Source organism: Poecilia latipinna, unplaced genomic scaffold (genome assembly GCF_001443285.1).
Source record: "Poecilia latipinna isolate Pla-1442-1.1 unplaced genomic scaffold, P_latipinna-1.0 Scaffold4458, whole genome shotgun sequence".
NCBI lineage: Eukaryota > Metazoa > Chordata > Actinopteri > Cyprinodontiformes > Poeciliidae > Poecilia > Poecilia latipinna.
The window spans coordinates 7,167-21,498 of record NW_015117074.1 but is presented as its reverse complement, the minus strand read 5'-3'; the positions used below and the strand labels follow the sequence as shown (position 1 = coordinate 21,498).

At 37.4% G+C, this 14,332-nt stretch overlaps 2 long non-coding RNA genes across 2 annotated transcripts; both read left to right on the top strand.

Moving 5' to 3' along the window:
• The first annotated feature begins 3,450 nt into the window (after positions 1–3,450).
• LOC106942662 (uncharacterized) lies at positions 3,451–4,559 on the top strand. The gene is made up of 3 exons (XR_001423682.1): positions 3,451–3,620; positions 4,026–4,202; positions 4,388–4,559. It is a non-coding gene; the product is annotated as an uncharacterized LOC106942662 (long non-coding RNA).
• Positions 4,560–5,502: 943 nt separating this feature from the next.
• Positions 5,503–6,256, top strand: LOC106942663 (uncharacterized). The gene is made up of 2 exons (XR_001423683.1): positions 5,503–5,584; positions 5,947–6,256. It is a non-coding gene; the product is annotated as an uncharacterized LOC106942663 (long non-coding RNA).
• Positions 6,257–14,332: the final 8,076 nt, after the last annotated feature.

The following is a 14,332-nucleotide window of genomic DNA, read 5'->3' as shown; positions in this document are numbered from 1 at the left end:
TTGTCCACATGGTGGCGCTCTAAGCTCTGACTAAAAGCTGCTCAGCAGTGAAAGTTAGTTTTTCTCCTTTCTGTCTTTATTCAGTTCTGATGTGAAAAGTTTCCTTTAATTAAATGTGTTTATTTCTGATTATTAAATATTGATCTGATCAGTTGATCAGCAGCTTCATCCTGATGCTTCACTCAGTGATCTTCACTTCAGGTTGAGTTAATTATATATTAAACGGGCGTTGATGATGTCATTCAGTTGACTCAACACTCGGCACATAATTTGTAAATAAATAATTTCTGCATTAACTGATCATAATGTAACAGATTCATACATTTCTACTTCCTGTTTACTGATGTAACTTCAGATAAAAATCAAAGTCAGAAAAAAACATCAAAACACTGAAAACATAAAGAGCAACAATTGATTTTTATTTGTCATTTTGCTCATTTTAGAGATAAAAATACAGAATCAATTCTTGGTGGTGGAGAGAAACTTTTGGTTTAAATTAATCTCATTAATTAGGATATAAATTACAAATCAGATCAGAGCTGGTCTGTGTAAAAAAATAAATTAATAAAACAAGTAGAAAAGCTGCAGCAACAAAATAAAAGCATAGAAATGACTGAATGAAAACAGATGAAATGTTTCTGTGATCAGTAACAATAATCAATAATCTGAAGCTTCAACGTTTCATAACGGCTGCAGATCCATGTTGGATCCACTGGAGGTTCTAGAAAGTTCTAAGCTGAGAGTTTGGTTCTGATCTGATCTGGATCTGCTTCCTCGTTCATCTGCTTCATTAGATAAAGACGAAGAACCAACCCAGTAACCAGTGAAACCATCAGAACGGCTCCAACAATCAGTCCAACATGTTTGTTTCTGCTTCCATCTTCTTTTCTTCCCTCCTTGTTTTCTGTCAAACAGAATCAGAGCTGAAGGTCAGAATCCATTTCTCTTCATCTGCTGCTCTCAGACCAGCTGCTTCTGCAGCAGCTTTACAAACACAAACATCTGGGCTGACAGGTTCATTGCAGAACCAGAACCACATCTGGCCTTAAAGGGATATTCCCCCTAGATTAGCCACAGAGACTCTGGAGACATTTTACCTTTAAGAAGATTCACTGATTGAACATTAAACCTGCAGCTTCCTTCTTTCACTGGAACATAGAAACCATGAAAACTCACCAGTAGGAGGCGCCACGTCCAGGAAGACGGTCCCGATGGGGTCAGAGGTCAAAGTGCGTCTCTTCCTGCCGGTTGCTTCTCTCTGGAAAACCCGTCTCTCGTATGTTCCCGTGTCGTTGGTCGTCACGTTGCTCAGAAGCAAAGACACGTCTCCGTCCTCCATCCGTCTGTCCTGCAGCTCCACCCGCTTCCTAAAAGATGGATGCTGGTTCTCTGGGTCCGGCTGCTCGTCTCTGAACAGGAGGACATATTCTGGTTCCAGGTCCGGTCGGGTCCACTGCACAACCACAGCAGGTTTGTTGTTGGGGAGTCGGCATGGCAGAGAGACGATCTGTCCAGGAACAGCTGAGATGTTTTTATGAACTACAGGACAGAGAAACAGAGCAGAAAGGTCAGAGGTCAGAGTGAACCGGTCCACTTCCAGCAGCAGCAGAGACCAAGGAGAGACACTGGACTCTGACCTGGACTGGATCAATGGATCTAACAAGGATTATTGGTTATTATTGATAAATGTATTTTATTCAGTTGCTTTAAGGTTTAATCAGTTTAATATTTTAATATGTTCTAAAATTGGTAAAGATTTCTTTAGAAAATCTTTCCATTCATATTGAGATGCTGAGAGTTAATCTGCTTTTGGTTCTCAGTTCATCAGCAGGAGATCCTTCCTACAACATCCTGATAAACAGGCTGGTCTGAGACCAGTAAATAAAAAACTAACTAAAATCACCTCTAACATGAGCAGAGACTTTATACACTGTAAAACATTTGAGCTGCATTTAGTTACATCTACTAACTTTTACTCTTTAAATCAAAGAACTCTACAAGTTTCAGATTTTTTTGTGTTTGAGAAAGATAAACTAACAGAGGTAAGTTTTCATTATTTTCTCTTTTCTCCAGGAGTTGAGAAAATGATAGTTTTTAAGTTAAAAATGTATAAAAAAAACTGAAAGAAGAAAAAAAGGAGTGGAAAGTTTTAAATCAGGTCAGTCCAGTGATACATTAAGGAATAGTAAAGAAACAGTGAAAAACTAAATGAAAATGTATTTCAATAATAATTTCAATGAAAAATTTTAAATACTTCAATTTTTAAAGCATTCTGCTGTTGAGGGTGGATTTAACTATATACATCAAAAATGGGTCAAAATAATAAAGTTAAAATATTCCTGCACTAAGAGACAAAACACTATTTCTGAAGTCTTTGTGACAGAACTTATGTTGATCCTGAACATTGGTGACGACTGTCTTTGTTGCAAATATTTAGTTATTTTTCAGACTCCTGAAAACTGAACCCTCTTTTTTATAATCTTTGTGGTTCCTGAACTGTCATTGAAACTTAAAGTTGGAGCTGAGAGGAAGAAAAAGGAAATCAGTTTCATGTCATTTTAATGTAACACTTCCTCTTTTTCATTTCTAAACGGAGGAGGAAAACCACAACAACACCCTCTGCTCAACCACAGAATCTGGAGACAGCAGATGTGGTCAGGTTGCTACTAGACTGAGCCGAGGTTCAGGAAATGATTCTTCATGGTTACGGCGACTTAAAGGTGTTTTTAATTACATTCTGATAGTCTTTTTCTTTGTAAAGGAGAAACTTCTAGCCTGAACCTTATAATGCTCCCATAAATAAATCAGTAAAGAAAAACATTTCAGAATTTCAAAGTTTAGTTTTGTTGTTTTTTTTATTTAGGTTGACACAGTAAATTATGCAAAATTAAAATGTGAGGCAAAATAGTTGTTCAAATAGGTGAAAACAGTTTAATTACATAATGTGACACAAATGTTTAAATTAGAATTTAAAGTTACAACATCTACAATTTAACATAAATGAGCCATTTGTAATAAATACAAAGTTTAGACAACATTGTCAACTTGCTGAATAGTAATTTCTGAGTTAAAATAAAACAGTTTTCTAAGTAACATCAATTCAAGTTAAACCTCTTTCAAATCATTTATAATGATTTGTTACTAGCATGGAGCGAAAAACAGTCCAATATCCCTGTGATAAAAATCTTGATTTGATCAATTGGAGCCAAAATAAATAGAAACTATTAACTCTGCTAGTTGTGTCCTACAAAGACAGTAAAGACTCAACTGTACCTGACAGTGAAGAACATCCAGAAAGGAAAGAAAGAAGGACCAAAAACCAGAGAACAGCCATGAAGTCAGTCGATCCGTCCTACTGTCTGGCAGTTTCATGAAAATGAGTTGATGTGCTGTAGTAGGACCAGGTTCAATTTATACTGTTTTCTCATTCCGCTGCTGCCAGCTCCTCCTACAATGCACTTGTGCGCTGTGCGCTTTTGGCTGTGCGTAAGAGGAGGAGGAGCTGGCAGCAGATACACGTTCTGGGTGTGTCTCAGTGTGACGGTCAGGCAGTAGGACGGATCTACTCTCTGTCTTCATGGCTGTTCTCTGGGTTTTGATGGACCTTTCTTTTCTCTAAAGTGAGTAGAAGTTTAGTCACTTATCCACTCAGCTGTCTGTCGTGAAAGCTGCTAATAACCTTCGGTTTGATCCCCGGACTGAGCTCAACTGGAAGCGGAGAGACAGAAATAATTTGTCGGTCTGTTAGTTTAGATCTGGTCTGTAGCTGTAGAGATCAGCAGCAACACGTCGGTTAACAGAGCAACGAAGTGTTGAGGCCGATAAAAGACAAACCAACCGAATAAGTTTATTATATTTCATGTGGATCCGTTTATATAATTTAGAGTTAGTTGGATAAGTGTAAAACACAACAATTAGTTCATGATAGTGTGTTTCCTATATGTGCAATATAACTTTTAACCTTCTCCAGGTTGTTTTCCTGTCTGAATCGTTCTGGTAGCTCAATGTTTTGCGTCTCCTGTCAGCATTAGACGCGGTTTTGCGATCTGCCTCATAAACTCACACACACCGTGAGTCCTTGTGCACCACGCAGATGACGCCATCCGCCCTGTCGGAGGTAAAAAGTTTTCTGCCTCAGTGCGGAGGGAGGAGTTTAATCAGTCGCGCATGACGCCAAAGCGAAACTAAAACATTTTATAGAGGTAAATATTCTAAGCCTTTATTTCTTATAACTTTTATATGGCAATTGTCTGTAAACCATCAAAATTACAAGAAGACTAAGAATATAACTGGATAGTGAATCTATATAAATTGTTTTATAATTAAAACTTCTGCAGCTGCAGAGAATTAAAACATGTCCTGTCTAAACAACCTTCATTTTCCTCAGGAGTCCAGATGTTCCTCATATTGTTCCTGATCTTCTGCTGCCTCTCCTCCTCCTCCTCTCAGGATGAAGATGATCTCCCTGCTGCTCCTCATCCTCGGCTCTTCTTCCACTTCCAGGACCCGATCCTTACCTGCTCTGTTTGTTTGCAATAAACTCATTTATTTATACATCATTCTCCTGTGTTGTGTTCTTGCATTTTGGTTAAACTAGTTAAACCCATCATGACACATCTACACTAACACCAGGTATGATGATAATTTAAAAAATTGCCCATAAACATTTTATATTTTGCTCTCATTCTGTTGTGTTCATTATTTAGATGATGTCATAGGAAGCTAATGTTTATCGCTGTGTCCATTTTTGATAAGTTCAGGAGTTTCAGAGATTAAGTTGATCAAAAGAAGTGTCATTATTTTTTATATTTTAGAGGGGCAGATTTAAAGTGTCCAAATTGGAGGTATTGAAGTTCATGTGGCCTTTTACTTGGAAGAGGAGCAGTTCTTCCATGAATCAGAGTAACATGCTACACCTGGACTCCTACTCAGTAGAAGATCACTTTTCTTCATGCTTAAATTTTGGGTAACTAAAAATATTTTCATGTCTGTAAAGAAGCATATAAAGATCATTTTAAGACAATTTTATTTATATGGTAAAATTGTTTTTTTCCCCCAAATGTCCCTATTCAATACCTGCCAAAGACAAAAATATGGGGCAGGAGGATCATTTGTATGGCTGGTGTAGAAGGTGTTCCTTACAACTTGAATATCGACACAGGGCGAGTCGTCCCACCACCATATCTACCCAATATGGGAGCTGGTGGAAATGTTGTTCTTTGATTGGCTCAAATTCTACCAAGGAATCAGAACTATAAACTCTTTAAAAAAGAATCTGCAGCCCCAATTCCAGTCACTGATGTGAATCTGGTTGCTACAACCCTCTACAGTAGATCAGTGTTTCTAAATTCTGGTCCTCAGGCCCCCCAGTGCTGCATGTTTCAGTTGCTTCCCTTCTGCTACACACCTGAATTGTATCTCTGGGTGATTAACAGGCTTCTGCAGTACCTGATGGTTGTGCAATCATTTGAATCAGCTGTTCTGGAATAGAGGCACATCTAAAACATGCAGAGCAGGGGGGGCTGAGGACCAAGTTGGAGAAACACTGATCTAGATGATCAGGTAAACAGATGGTGATTCACAGGTATGTCAATAATCAAGTTCCAGAAATGTGATATAGACTCTTTTTCACATTAACAAGCAATTCCTCCAGATGTTTTACACATAACAGGGAAAAATACTGATGGCAAAATCCTTAATGATTCTCCACCAAACATACACACACATTCAAATACACAAAAACTCATTTTAGCAATGTGTTAAAATGTAATATTCATTATTTAATTTTAGATGTTTATTTTACATTCAGTGAGCACCAGCAGCCCTCCTGACCCCAGTAGGGACAGGGTGTTAGAAGGTGGATGGATGGATATTTGTTTGATTTGTACAACACTTTTCATAATCACTGTAGAAAACCTTGGTGTTTTACAGGTATTTTTTTTACAGACGCCTGACAGCACAGCGATGCCCTGAAGCAACAAACCCAAATCTGGTTCTGGGAGGCGTTGATGTCCAATTTCATGATTGATATGTAATTAGGGACCACTAAGCTCCCAAAGAATCTGGGAAAATATTATTTTCCCCAAAAATAAAAAGTAATGCCATAAAGAGTTAAAAGCCAAAGTAACTCTTTAATGAGTCTCATCTGGACGAAAACTTTGACAAACAAGTGAGACAAACTTGAAAGAGCAAAAATGAACAAACTCTATTAACAGTTTACACCATCTTCATCGTCAAAACTGGGTTTGATGGAAAACAGAAACTATCAACGCCTTTAAAGATTATGAAGTCCTAAAAAGAGAACAAATACTCACCTGTCAGTGAAGAACATCCAGGGAGAAAGAGAGAAACGCTGAGCAACCAGAGAGCCATGAGGAGAGAGATGAATTCATGCAGAATAACTGACTGAGAGAAACACTGGCTTTATTATAGACAGCATGTATGACGTCTCCAGGCATTCTCCAGTCACAAACGGATCTATCTGCACAGCCAGGTGTCAGAGTCAGAGGCTTCACAACAAAAATTACTTGGCAATACACCAAGTAATTAAAGGAACCAAGCTCAAACTCTGCAACTGGGAACTACGCCAGGTGAGCAGTAAAGGTGTAAACTCTGCTCTTGGGTAGCAGCAGAGGATGCATAGCACCAAGTGCTATAATTACAAAGCAAGTATTTGGTGAAGCACCAAAATACGATGCAACAGAGGAAAACAGTATCTAGAAAAACCTTCAGAACCAGTTATACCAACTTGACACAACCTGTCCTGCTGTTTCCTCTGTGAGTAAAAACAAATGTGGGCCATAAAGACGCTGACAGCTTAATGAACAGAGACGTCTTCATCATTGAAATGAGTTGATTCTGTTTTTCAGTAGAATCTGTTAAAGTCGGATGATATGAAATATTACACAAACATTTATTTTAATATTGAGGCCTTATGACTTCACATTTAGGAGATATTTTTATATCCCCTAAATATTGTTAAATGTTAGCGTTCATATTTAAACCACAGTTTGATTATTGTACTGACCAGGCAGCCAGGATAACATTAAACATTTTGAAAAGATTTTATTAATGAAAGGCATGGATGGTACTTGTTTGTTTTTTAATCTTAATGATTACTAATACTTGTATATCTTTCATGTTATTTTACATAAAATTACTACTTATTTTTTAGTAACATGCTATCCTTTCTGCAGGACTTCTATGCAATCATTTAATTTATAAAACTTGTTTGTTTTTAATCAAATTTGATAAATGTTCAAACTGAAAGGACAAAACTGACCAGCTTACACCATCTTCAACATGACGGTTTGTCAAGTAGACCTGCTGTTTGTCTCATGCTCCGCCCATTTCTCTGTAAGACTGCAGCGCTCCTCCAATCCAGAAAGCAGAAGCGGAAAGCATTGTGGGTTTGGCACTGGCTGCTCTCAGATCTACTGTAATGAAAACAGCAAACAGTCTTTGGTTTGATACCTCGACCGTCTAACTAGAGAGGCTCAGATAAATCAAATAATTTAGACCCGAACTGTTCCTTAAAAGATCAACAGCAACGTTGTGGAGGAAAACCCGAAGGACACATCAGGTTGTTGAAGCAAGGAAGTGTTGACGCCTATAAAGAAGACAAAATGTCCAAGTAAGTTGATTATATTTTATATTTTAGTTGGATAAAACATTTCACGTTTCTTGTGAATTAATGTGAAACACAATGAAATCCTAAAGTTGTGCATCTCCCAGTTCATATCTGTAAAAAATAACATTTAATCTTCTGTAACTTGTCCTTTCTGAACCGTCTTGGCAGCTGAATGTTTTTTGTCTCCTATTAGTCCTAAACGCGGGTTTCCAATCTGCCTCATCATCTAAAACTCTAAGTTTGCATTACCACCATCCTGAAACGAAGTTGTGACATCATCAGTCACTCGTTTACATTCACAGCTTCGTTTCTTTCTTTTCTTTCTCTCAATAGACAAATGAAATATAAAAGTCAGTCATTCATTGTCATGTATTGTGAAAAACATTATGGCAGCTAATATAATTAACAATAACAGCTTTAAAGGAGGAAGTTTTAACCTACTTTCCTAAAATGGCTCACAGATCAATATGTCTGTAATGACGAAATGTATTTCATATTTCACAATCAGAAAATGTTTAATATGTTTATAATTTATAAGGAAATTGTTTCTGAAAATATAAGCTTTCAACTGGAGATTCACGAATGGCCGGAAACGGAAATCATTTAAAGGAGGAAAAATACAGAAGACCTTCTCATTCTGCTACTCAGGAATGAGTAAGAGGTGCCGAGTGTTAAGCCACACCCCTGGCTCATGACTCCGCCCACAGATCAAATTACATTTTGTTACCATCCGTATAAACTGAATAGTCAACTTCCTGAAATAATTCATTTTACTCATTCAACACAGTGATAATTCACTGAGTGGAGATTAATGTGTGTTGAGACATAAAATGAATGTTTTGTCATCAACAACTGTGTTTATATTTTCTATTTATTACACTGGGAAAATAAACAAGAGCACAAAAAATTAGAATTTTGTTAAAAAGAAAATTTTTCTTACTTATTCCAGAAAATGAATCTAACATACATTGTATAGAGTGAAATGTTCCAAACCTTTGTTTTTATAACTTTATTTATTACAGATAATAATAATCTGTAAGAAATATAGATTATTTCTTACAGATTAAGAAATAATGTGTCTCTGAAAAATGTAAACTTTGTATTAAAACCAAAACGTTGGAATGTTATAGAGTAACATTCCAATCAGCTAATTGATCTAATCATTATGAGCATAAATTGATCTTCTGCAATTTTCTTGTCGGTAAACCATAATCAACATTATGGTTATATTATGAATGCTTGCATAATATAATTTTGTGTAATGTAATCATGTTTAGCTTTGTGAAATGAGCAACAAAAACAAAAGTTTAAATGACTCTAATTTTTCAAGCTGTGATTGTCATTAACTTTGACATCGCTTTTCATTTAACCGTAAAAAAGGAAATCTCCTTCACTGATGTCTTTTTCTTCATTGATTATAAGAAACTGATTTTACTCAAACTGTTGTTGAATAAAAGGTTCAGCAGCTGCAGAGAATGAAAACATGTCCTGTTGACTTAAGATTGCTGTATGAACTTATCACCACAAGGTGGCATAATACTGTACAGCTCCAGATGTTCTTTATATTGTTACTGATGTCCTGCTGCCTCTCCTCCTCCTCTTCCTCTCTCAGGATGAAGATGATCTCCCTGCTGCTCCTCATCCTCAGCTCATGTCTCTGTGGTCAGTCTCCATCTTGTCTTTGTGACAGAAAGCTCTCTAGATGGAGCTGAAAGACTCCCATGTTCCAGTTCTCAGTGTGTCTGCTCCTCTCTTTCCCTCTCTGTCTCCTCAGCAGCAACATTTGTAGTGAATGTGACCCAGAGCAGCTATGAGGCAGAGGAGAACCACAGCATCACTCTGGAGTGGACCTTCACCACCAGGCCTGAGCCCTACAGATTCATAAAGATCTCATGTGATCTGATACGTGAGAGAGGAGGGATCTCACATGACGTTGACCTGATTGAGTTAAGTAATGGAGTTGAGATTCCAGATTCTCAGGATGATCAGTTTTCAGGACGAGTCCAGATTGACAAAGACGTCCTCAGAGAAGGACGAATCAGACTCCATGTGTCCAGACTGAGGACTGAAGACTCTGGTCTCTTTGTCTGTGATGTAAAAACTGAAGTTGGATCTGGATCAGCAACATGTCGACTCAACGTGTCTGGTGAGTTCAGTCAGAAGAGCTTTATTTAAAAAGTTTTGTTAACTTTAGTAATATTAATAGAAACTTTCTGTGTATTTTGATTGACATTTTAAATTTCAGCTGAATTAATTTCATGTTTCTGTTTCGTTTTCAGCAAGAAGAGAAGAAACTGAAGCAGAGAGAAAACCTGAGACTCCGACCACAGAGAGAAGAAGAAGAAGTGGACTGATAGTGACAGCAGCAGCTCTGATGATGATGATGATGATGATGCTCTGCTGTAGTTTAGTGAAGAGTTTTCTGACACAGAAACAAGATTCTGATCTAAATAATAACAGCGAGACAGAAAAGAGTTCAACCATTTTATCAGTGGAAACAATTTGATTAAAAGAAACAAAATGAGAGGAATAAAGATCTATAGAGTCAACATGGGGTTTTTACTAAGTGATTTTAAAAACTGAATTGTTACATAAATGTGTCATAATATAGAACAGTGTTTCCCCAGGCACCCAGTCCTATTTTTATAGGTTTCCTGCTTTAATGTGCCTGATTCAGCAGATTGCAGTTCAACAAACACCTGTTAATCAGTAATCGATTGAAATCAGCTGGGCTGAAGGAAGGAAATACCTAAAACATGCAGGGCAGTGAGCCTGAGGACCAGGGTTGGGAAACTCTGATATAGATAATGTAATGTTATTGTTCATATTTAAAGGTCAATGTTTCGTTCATCTTCTAAACTCTTTAAGTTTCAGATTCATTTCAGGAATGAAAACTTTCATCTCACTTTGTTATTTAATCACTTCATGACGTCACAGCAGCTCTGATGTTTTTCTGTTTTCCAAAACACTGCTGGTCCTTTGGGTTCCTGAGATTATTTCCTTTATTTGAATAGATATAAACTCCATGATCCTCTTCTTATATCACATATCTGAACATTCATCATTGAAGTAAATATATATGTATTTATATTTTTATCAAATAAAACCTGAATGAAATGGATCAGCGTCATTCTTGTTTATTCAACAGATTTATCCAGCCTCAATAATGTCACATAAACCTTTTACTGTTTTTCTCTGTTTTAAATGTTTCAGTCTGTTTGTGTCACTGAAAGCCAGAAAATAATATTTATTAAATCAGCTCAGATCAAACTTGTGGCTTTAACTTGGTGAGATGAGCTCATCCAGGTATATAAATATCTAAATATATGCTGCATGAAGATTTTGTCCCAGACTATGATTCATTTTTATATTTATTAATTTATGTATAGGTTTCATTTTCACATTTGTACAGACCTCTAGTTAATGTATATTAAACTGGTTCAACGTATTGATCACTAATAATCACATTTATCTGCAGTCCGCCTGGTTGCAGCAGCAGGAGTGACGTGTCAGATTCTGCTCCTTCTAAACTAATCAACCAATCACGGCTCCCGTCTCCAGAAAGCAGTGACTTAATGTTCAGCTTCTGGATCTTTAAATGCAGGACATTTAAAATTAAACTCAGTGCAGAAAAGTTCTACCAGTGAATGATTAAAACTTCATCATTTCTCTGAACAAAAACATTCAGACAGAGAAAACTCTGTGGAAAGAAGAAGTTTGATCTTCATCATCTGAGGCTGTTGTTTGAGACAGAAAATAGAACAAGGAGAAGATCAAACATCAGGTTTTTCTAACAACCTGATCTAACAGGTTGTAATGGATAGTGAACCATTTAAATTAAGTTGCCTAAATTATTCAAATTTGTAGACTATTTATTGTAAATTATTTAAAGGATGTTGCAGATTGTTTAATGATACTTGTCTGTTTTCATTACCACTGTTGGTGGTTTGTATTTTGTTTTGTTTAATTGTATTTGCACTTTGTAAAGTTTTTTTGTTATGTACCTCACGGGCTGCCGTAGCTAAATGAGGGCAGGCCCTATAAAAGCTGGCAAATCATTGTACCAATGAATGACTTCAACAAACTGTCAAAGATGTGCTTGGCACTGTCAACACTTAGTTTTCCCCGGTGAAAGCAGCGAGGTACGTTTTATTTTGTTGTAAGTTTGTTTATATTCTAATATTTGTATATCTGTTTAGTTTTCACAGTGACTATGGTGATTACTGAGGTAATCGAGATAATTGAGTTGACTGATGGTCCACATCAAAGAAAAAATAAACAAACCTTGAAATCACCGCTGCTACACAGGTTGTTAGAAAAATCTGATCTGACATCAGGTTTTTCTAAATGCACCTCTCTCCCTGCCAGCGTGCCTGGGTGGGGCCTACATGGGCCCTAAATGGCCAAACCCATGTAGGGCCACTGTGGAACCCACGGACAAACCCATATGGGACCCACCTGGTCTGCCCTCCTTTTCCCCGTATGGGGCCCACCTAGGCATGCTGGCAGCTGCTGCATTTAGAAACAGAGTTTGCAGGTTAATCAGGTTGATCAGAGCTACGATGACTTTCTGCTGCAGAAACTTTTCTGTTTTTCTGCAGAGGATCTGCTGAGTTTTTACTCCTCAACAAAAAGGAAGCAGCGATTGAGACTTAAACTCCACCACCTGCTGCAGGAAACTCGATATGACACGATGATGATGATGATGATGATGCCTTTAAAGACGCTTCAGTCAGACTGATTTAATGAGAAACACAGACTGAACTTCTTACTGCAGGTTTTAAGAATATTGATGAGATAAATCTGATATTAACTTTATATTTTTATACAATTGATCCAATTTGTCTCTGATAATATCAACGTCTGAGGACCTGAACATATCCTGGTTTACTTTGTTTCTCCTTCCTGTCGCTCTCTCTACTTCCTGCTGTGTTTCCTGCTGTAGTAAAACAAGTCAGGGAAATATTTCACTGCTTTTAATGAATCAATGATCCTTCATGTGTTCATAGAAGCTGTTTGATAAAATCATGTTTCCATAAAAACAGACCCAAAGTCCTGGACAGAATATTTCTGACTTCTTCTTTTCTCTGGTTTTAACTTCAGCTTCAGGTGTAAACAGAATCAAAGTGTCTCTAATAAAAGAGAAATTAATATTGATGGATCATTGATACCATCAGTTCCTCCATCTTCTTCTTCTTCTTCTTCTTCTTCTGAGTTTTCCTTGTTTCCAGGCAGATTGTGTCTCTTCACATGTTTCAGGATTAAATCACTAAAACTGACTTTGTTCCTTTGACAAATTCAACTTTAAAGCAGCTCAGAAAAGATGAAACTGAACTGGATGAATCTATTTTAGACTTTTGATCAGCTGCTGAGAAAATATGAAAACTTTGAACTCTAAAGGAAACAGATTGATAAGTGAAAATATTTATTTCCACAATTTAATATCAGAAAACCAAAGCATGTCAGAAAACATTTTACTTTATGTTTTTGTTTCCAATGTGTTGACATTTATTTACAACTATGTACATTTACACTTCAATAAACAGTAAAGAGTTTAGAAAACATAAAAACTATCAGCAGTTTTCAGAGGAAAGTTTTAACAGCTCATTAAATCTTAACCTTTAAAATCAAACCAGATAAATTTTACTTCATTTCTCTTTTAACAATAATAAGCTTTCAATAAATAAGGTCTTGTGTTTTTCTTCTGTCCTGCGATGGACTGACGACCTGTCCAGGTGACCCGTCTCTCCCCACTTGACCTCTGGAGACATTTACCAGCCGCCATTTTTGTCCCATCAGGGAAAAACGTGTCAGAAATGGATGGAGGTTTTTCTTCATTAGATATTTACATCAGTGTTTTCAGAGTAAGGCGTCATTTCTCAGAGAAACTAAACATCTGTTTGATTAGAAAGACATTTTCTTCCTAGTTTGCTTTTCAAAAATTGGAAACTGACATAAATAACAGTGAGAACAAAAAGTCCCAGTGAAACATAAACTCCGATTCTTCCTCGACTGTCTGGTTGTAGATTCTCAGTCGGAGGTTGAAGCTGATCAGCAGCTGCTGGAGAGAAAAGGAGAAACTTCAGTTCAGACCTGGAATCAGATGGATGTCAGCAGAGAAACAGAAGCAGGACGACAGATTTTACCAGAAACGTTGAGTCGACAGAATGCTGTGTTGAGTCCATCTTCAGTTTTCACGTCACACAGATACAGACCAGAGTCTTCAGTCCTCAGTCTGGACACATGGAGTCTGATTCGTCCTTCTCTGAGGACGTCTTTGTCAATCTGGACTCGTCCTGAAAACTGATCATCCTGAGACCCTGGAAACTCAACTCCATCACGATGAACATATATTGTCCCGTTCTTTAATAATGTTGTAAATTCACAGATGACAAACAGATTCCTCCAGTTTCCCTGAGTCCTGGTGGTGAAGGTCCACTCCAGAGTGATGCTGTGGTTCTCCTCTGCCTCATAGCTGCTCTGGGTCACATTCACTACAAATGTTGCTGCTGAGGAGACAGAGAGGGAAAGAGAGGAGCAGACACACTGAGAACTGGAACATGGGAGTCTTTCAGCTCCATCTAGAGAGCTTTCTGTCACAAAGACAAGATGGAGACTGACCACAGAGACATGAGCTGAGGATGAGGAGCAGCAGGGAGATCATCTTCATCCTGAGAGAGGAAGAGGAGGAGAGGAACAACC